This window comes from Bombus impatiens, unplaced genomic scaffold, assembly GCF_000188095.3.
Source record: "Bombus impatiens unplaced genomic scaffold, BIMP_2.2 scf_0521, whole genome shotgun sequence".
Classification (NCBI taxonomy): Eukaryota; Metazoa; Arthropoda; class Insecta; order Hymenoptera; family Apidae; genus Bombus; species Bombus impatiens.
In genome coordinates this window covers 68,051-75,589 of record NT_176940.1, presented here as the reverse complement: position 1 = coordinate 75,589, position 7,539 = coordinate 68,051, and the positions used below count along the sequence as shown (strand labels likewise).

Sequence of the window (7,539 nt, the reverse complement as noted above, 5' to 3'; positions counted from 1 at the left end):
TCCACGAACGACGTCTCCCACTAGCAACCTTCCCTCGAGGGCGGCTAGCATCCTTTTCTAACTACCGATATGGAGATTGGCCAATTAGCAGCAACGTCAATTTCCCTTACTTTTCGAACGTAGGATATCCCGACGAATCCGATAATCTCGTGTCCTTAGACACACCCCGTCATAGTTTTTCTCTGAGGTATCACCGGGACGGAAAGTCATTCTCTCTTGCGATCTCATCGCGAAAAAAGATTAACGCCTTACGGTCAGTGAATATTAACACAGAATCTGACTTAGATTTTTGCGAGTGCGTACGACTACCGTCTCGTTGTCCGCGGATTCGTTATGGAACCTAAGACCATTGTCACTAGCGTCGCGAGTGTGTGATCATTGTGAGTTTGTGTCAACTCTGTAACAATTTCGTGTGTGTCAATAAACTTCAGTGTAAAAAAAAACATGGATAGCTTCAGTGAGGAATCCTTACCTGTCCCAAGCCCTCGCCACGAGGACGACTCGGGCCCAGATTCGGACGTTGACTTGACATATAAATGTTAAGTAAAGCTGACGGGACCAGCTTTGGCCATAATTTTGTACTCTTTTTGATTTTTCTCAAAAAGTAGAGGTCTGACGCGAATTCTGACGATCGTACGCAATTCTGTGAGCATTTTTCTATAAGAAACGTTCATAGTGCAAATTAAAAAATTTTTCAATTCCGTACAGGACAAAAGAATAGCCATGTATGTTCGTCGGAGAACAACGGCGCGCGTAAGGAACGTGCACAACGAAAATAGTGTTAGGACATATGTAAGTTTTAGTCGTAAATTATGTTGAGTGCGAGCGACAATTCCGTCTAACCCCTGACTGACGATTTCCAGGTGACCTAACACTCGAGACCCGAATACTTCCAAGGTGCGAGTTGATGCACTAGAGTTTTGTTTCCAGGATCGCCGAAGAATGATATACTGTCGGGCTAAGTGGCCCGATGAGGACCATCACGCGATTTTCCAGCGGCCGAATTTGACTTTTAGGGCCGCCCACACATAGTGAGAGAAATCAATGATTTCTGAGGGAACGAGTTCGCCCCAGCCGGCACTTTCTAAATATATAATGTGTGATCTAGTAACTGGGGATGATTATTGAGAACATAACGAGTTTCCCGAGCACACATTTCTTCTAATAAGTGTAAAGGTAATCAAAACTTTATTTTCTTCTAGATTGGTATTAGCATTTTTCTTTTTTAATTTTTGCCCATCTAAATAATATATCATATACCGTGGATATGAAGATCAGTGATTCGTCTGATGAATCAATAATTGGAAGCAGGAGAATTATACAAACAGCACATATATTTTCAACTTCTTCAGACGAGGCAAGTGATGACAACGAACCGTTAGCTAACGAAGTAAACGACAATACCACGGAAGAAGAAGATTTCGAGTCGGATTTAGACGAAGAGGATCTTTATGAAGGATGCCAAGAAATAAGAGAAAGAGATCAAGCCATGAATAAGTATTCGCAAGAAGAAGAGTTGTTAATTGATGACACGGACTGCGACGACCCTGCTTTTTATATAAGATATTCCTCACGGACTATATATTAGAAATGATCGTTGAGGAAACGAATAAATATGCTGTACAATGCATGGAGAACTCTGCATCTAGTAGCAGAAGACACCAACTGGCCTGGAAACCTGTTACAAAAGACGAATTGAACACTTTTACTGGCATCCTGCTTTTCATGGATGTAGCGCCGCTATCTGAAATTAGATTATACTGGTCTCGAAAGAAGATATATTGGAACTCACGTATACAAAACGCGATCGGTTTATATCGATACTTAAATATTTATGTCTTTCCGACAATTCCACGGCTAGGACTGAGGATCGCTTGTATAAACTTAGAAATATTGTTGACGCATTTGTCCATACGTTCAAAAATACTGTTAAACCTGGTAAACATATTGTAATTGACGAAATCATGGTTCCGTGGAAAGGATGCTTCAGTTTTCGCTAATATATCCCAGGCAAGCGGCATAAGTATGGGGTAAAATTTTATAAACTGTGCCTTCCGAAAGTTTACACCCATAATATTCATATTTATGCCGGAAAAATGCAACCAGAATAGTGAACACATGCGCATGATGTAATAATGACATTGATAGGTGAATTATTATTTGAAGGCCGTATATTATTTACTGGTAGCTTTTATACTAGTGCCCCTTTGGCCGAGGAACTTCTGCAAAAAAAAATATTTATTTGTGGCATTATAAAAATGAATAAAAAATCTCTACCGCCGCAGGCAAGACAAAAACAGCAACGGCGTGGCTTTATGAATTATGAGATATGAGTCCGATCAGATGTCATCCTATTATAGTTATTTGCGCAGAACCATAAAATGGAGAAAACTTGTAGTAGAATTAATATGAGGGACTTACCTCGTACATGGTATGTACATAGAAAATGGGGTACTAAAAGTATCAAAGTCTTAAGATTCCGCAAAGAAATTATTGATCACCTTTTAAGTACAGTGAATCCCCACAGAGAAGAAATGCCAAGTGAAAATGAAATACTGCTCAAAAAACATTCACATTTTCTGCAGTCGTACCAAGGGCCCGCAAGAAAAATGAGATGGCGGTGTAAACAATGCTATAAACGCATTTCTAAAATAAAAGGTAGAGAATATGCCGCGAAAATAGCCAAAAAAGTAACAACATATTGTAATCGTTGTAAGGGCCAACTGGCACTCTGCCTAACATGTTTTAAAAAATAGCGTGAAAAAAGGAAATAATTATGTTAAGTATTTATTATTAAATAATTATATTGAATTGTTATGCTTTTACTATTGTAGTATCTTACTACTACAATTAATTTATTTACAATGAATGGATTGTACAGATGTTGATTAAACAGGAAACGATGGTTGTTTAGCATGAACTAATCACAATAACGTACTATAATTTAGACGACTAAATAGTTAATTTGCAACTCTCGTCACCACGGATAAAACGCTCTCTCTCACACGCTGATCACACTCTCTCGACAACGCTAGCAACACTCTCTCAACAATGCAACTCGCACTCCCTGACTTCTCAATTCACACTCTCTGGCTTCTCCACTGACACTGACTGTTAATTAGTCTTTCTCCCTTAGCAGCCCTTTGTCCCTTTGTCTTAGCCCCACCACGCACGTGTTCCGCAACAACTCGTGGCCAGGGTCACGTAGGCCTTTTCTACGAAACTATTGAAGGACCGACGACACATTGATGGGCTTGTCGGCACCTCGGCGCGACATTGTTTATGGTTCACCCGATATCTCTTAGGCCTTTCGTCCACGATAATACACTATTGTATGTCTGCTTATAATGTTGAGATAAAATAATATAAACCTATTCTGTATTACCTATTTTGTGAAATACGATTATTGTCCGTTGCACTTCTCGTTTCTCACACAGTTCATATTATATCCTCCAATTACTCCGCTTATTCTTGTTCAGCGAGGATATTATCATTTAATTATATTTAAACATCTTGCAACTCACTCACTCGATCATCATCTATATCGACTCCATTGCAACACACATTCTAACATCCACCAAACGCTATTCCACTCACATCCATTCACCTGTTATCTCATTCCACTTCACACCCTTTAAAATTTATCGCACTACTTCCTTGCAATTATTACACTTCCCGCCACCTTATAACCCACTATAACCCATTGCAATCCTACCAAAACTCACACATTCATACATCCTCGTATATTCACTTGGCTAGCGGGAACAACCCGTCAACACGTCCGCTCTCCATCGCGTCCCGAACCGAAGTCTGCAATTTTCCAGCCTGAGACCAGTCGAAACGCGTTGGGGGTGCCCCATGCAATATGGACGACGGAACACCCTCTCCACATCATGCACGTGCTGGTCGAGCCTCTGTTCAATAATAGGAGCCCGAGATCTGCAGCTCAATTTGACAGCACCCGGCCACAAGGGTCAGTCTTTGCGAGGACTGGGCATTAAAGTCCTCCAGGATGAGAACCTGACGAGGAAGGTATCGTCTCAAGCAATCGCCAACCCCGTCCACAAACTCCCCAAATGCGACCAGGTCGCTGTTCGGGAAGACATATACGTCCACCACCATCATCCCAGCCCACTCGATCGCGACATACCCCTTGCTCTGCTCGAGCAGGACCCCGGAGGCGGACTTACCCGCCGCTGACGTCCACATTATGGCGACCAAGCCATCCAGGTATCCAATCCAATCCGGGGTGTGTAGTACACGATAGGGCTCGACTACCACTGCCAAGGCAACCCTGCTCTCCCTTACGTCTGGAAGAGCAGGTCTTGTGCCCGTCTCGATCGCTCTATGTTGGTCTGGAGGTCATCTCGCGGGTGTTGCCCATAAGCGGCGCTCGAAACGAAAGGGTTAAACCTCCTCCACCTTGAGCGTTAATTCATTCAAGGTTCGCGATGATATCGACCGATCGGTTGACCTCTTTAGTTGATAATTCGCAACACGTAGCATATCCTACTTATTATTCAATTAATAAGAAATTCTTGGAGTGAGATATCAGATGCTTGTAACAATAGTTTCATTTCAAACGTGGTTTATCCTCAGCCTTTTTATTTTGAATGAATGAGATAAACCGGTTATAGTCTCTCAGAACCTTTTTAGATTGAGGTTGCGGTTGGGGAGCAGGCGGACGCCGGTGTCCACTGGATAGGTGGAGGAGGAAGTCATACAGAGGAAGCCCGCAGAGAGAAGGGCCTTTTTGCGGAATCCTTTGCATTTTTGAACACGCAACGATTTAAACTATTTCGGTGGGGAAGGCAAAAAGAAGCCCATGGCAGACGTGAAAGCGAAAATAATTGCCGCTCGCTATTTATCACTATGACAAGTTGATGATTTGTCGATAAACTTTAGAGTACCGAAAATTATCGAATTAGGCGTTGACAATGTTGGAGATTGCCGAACGTGGCTATCGATTTGTAGATGTTAGAAAAGCAGACGTTAAGGGCAAGTGTCTGGGACGCGACAAAAATGTTGAATAGCACCTTGTTGCTGAATGGTTCTAGAATTAGAAATTCAGCCGATTTATACAGCTTTTAATACTGGCCCTCGAACCTGCTAAAGTTCCTCGAAGTCAAACTCAATCACTTCTGCCGCGCTTAGGATTCGATGTCCCAGAGCCTTGCAGATATAGGGTTATTGGCGTGGCGACTGAGTCGTACGGGCTGCCTGACGACTTTCGGAGAGCGGCTAATCTTGACGGCTTGATCGCTGTCTTTTGGTTCGGTTTGCCGGGGAGCTCTTCGCATGCGTGGGTTTGTCGAGGTGAGATGGGGCGACCTAGCTGTAATGGAGCGTACAGGCCCGCAACTGCAGCTGGGTGGAATACGTCGCGCTTGGCAATTTAAATTTAAAATTAATTTAAATTAAGTGTAGAATATTTGTTACGTTTGTCCAGAGTTTTGATTGTTGCAATAGAGACTTGTTCTGTCTCGCAACATCGTGTGAGTTTACTGTGTGTGATTGTTTCGTTTAATCCGGCTTTGTATTAGAGCCTGATACATCGCTCGATACGAAGATGTCACGAACTCCTCAATATAGAAAATATTTGTAACACATAACACGTAAAACATAACTTGTGGATGGCTGTGGAGAAAAGTGGCCGGCTAAAAGTATTCCCAGGAATTTTAAAATGGAAACTGCGAACACGATCATTAAAATAAAGAATTAATTTCGGTGAGGTATTTGGAAGTTGAACTGAACAACTGCAGCAAATACAAGATCGATAGTGATGTCAGAGAGCGGAGAGAATAATCGGCGTTCTGGAGGGATTCCTGTTGAATATGAAGCGTCCACTTTACGGTACAGAATCCTATATTGCAACGTATGAGATTCAATGATTCTATGCGTTGTTCCAATATCTGGGTAGCTTATCCTTTGGCGTGCTTTGACGAGTATGACTGTTAGGTAGATGATACATTTACACTGTACATGTGAATGTGTGTGTAAGCGTCAGAGGGCGTCCAGGTCTCAGTTGAGACAAAAGATGATTGGAAACTGTTAGAAGAATCTAGAGGAGTCGGCTGACAACAAGCGTGTGTAACGTAAACATTCAACAAATGACTTAAAAAAAATGTCGATCTCCAAACAGGAAATCGAGTTCTTTATTTCCACTCAATTTTTTATACAATAATTAAATGGTAACTCTTTATTCGCAGTTCGCAACGATAGACTTTTTAATGTGTACACTGGTTCGGACTTATTCAGACTGACTTGGATGATTTTGGGAGGAGTATTTATATTTTTTATTCGTTGGAGTGGAAAAAGACTTTGGTCGTACTTATCATATATTTCTGAGAACGGGTAAAGTGACCGGATGCTACCCCGGTGGTCACTCAGGATAAGGCGTTTGGAATTTGCTATCTTATCGCATAGTTGGTCGAATTTCACCTGTGACATGTGCGTGCAAGAAGATTATCGAGGTCTTCAGAGTATTTCTGAATCCTCTCTATACAATGACTCATAATAAAAATTTTGTACCAAACATGAATATCACATGTCAGACTAGTAGAATGAAAATCGGGCTAATCGAGAACATCACAAGTAGCGTTCAGAAGAGCTAATAACAAAATAGATTAGAAATTTAAAAGGTGCCGGGTTATGGCTGAGACCCTGGAGTATATACTGGGGATATGCATCCACACTAAAGCTAAAAGAATAAAGAGACACGATGTAATTTGTAGTTTAACTGTGAACAAGATTCCGCAGCACTATACGGTATTTAAAACTAATGAATAAAATCAGGAATGATTATCACATTATCGATATGTTGTAGAACATAGTTTAACTTCTAAAATAACTAAAGAAATATAAATATAAAGTGATTAAATAAAATGTGTACATATGCGTACATATTGTTAGGATCTGATCTTGATCTTCGATAGTAACCGCTACGTATTAGTCTAGATGTTGAATCTTAGATTTCTCGAATTATATTTAAATTGTTGGGGTTATTCGATGTGTAAACAGAGAAAACTCGTGGATAAATTGTAAGGCAGAAAATATATTTAAATAGAAGTGTAATTATAAGTAAGAATACAATTTGAGCTGGTCCAGATCCGCACGCTAGCTGTGTTACCGAATAACTGAAAACCCCGAAGCTGTAACGCCAATTCACATCAGAGATCAGGCCACACACCACGGACAGGATGGCACCCAGATGTCTGCATATCCTTGGTGCGCACCCTCAATAGTCTTAAGTACCCACCAGGGGCCTTGGCATTTTTATAGTTAAGGTCCTTCGGACCAAGCGAGTATTTCCTGTCTTAAATATCTCTTTACGTTTATTGTTTACCACGTGTTAGCTTAGAAACTTGGTTTTCTTCACATCTGGTATGTTCCGTTAGCAACTTTCTCGCGAGGGCGGCTAAAACCCTTCCTGGTCCACCAACTGTCTTATTATCCAATCGGAGACGGTGTCTACTGCCCTCACTTCCTTAACCAAAATTGTCGTCAACAAATTTGATAGTCCCGTGTCCTTAGACACAC

The 7,539-nt window shown here is 41.4% G+C and overlaps 1 pseudogene; it reads left to right on the top strand.

Moving 5' to 3' along the window:
• Nucleotides 1-1,267: 1,267 nt before the first annotated feature.
• Nucleotides 1,268-2,363, top strand: LOC117151898 (annotated as a pseudogene).
• Nucleotides 2,364-7,539: the final 5,176 nt, after the last annotated feature.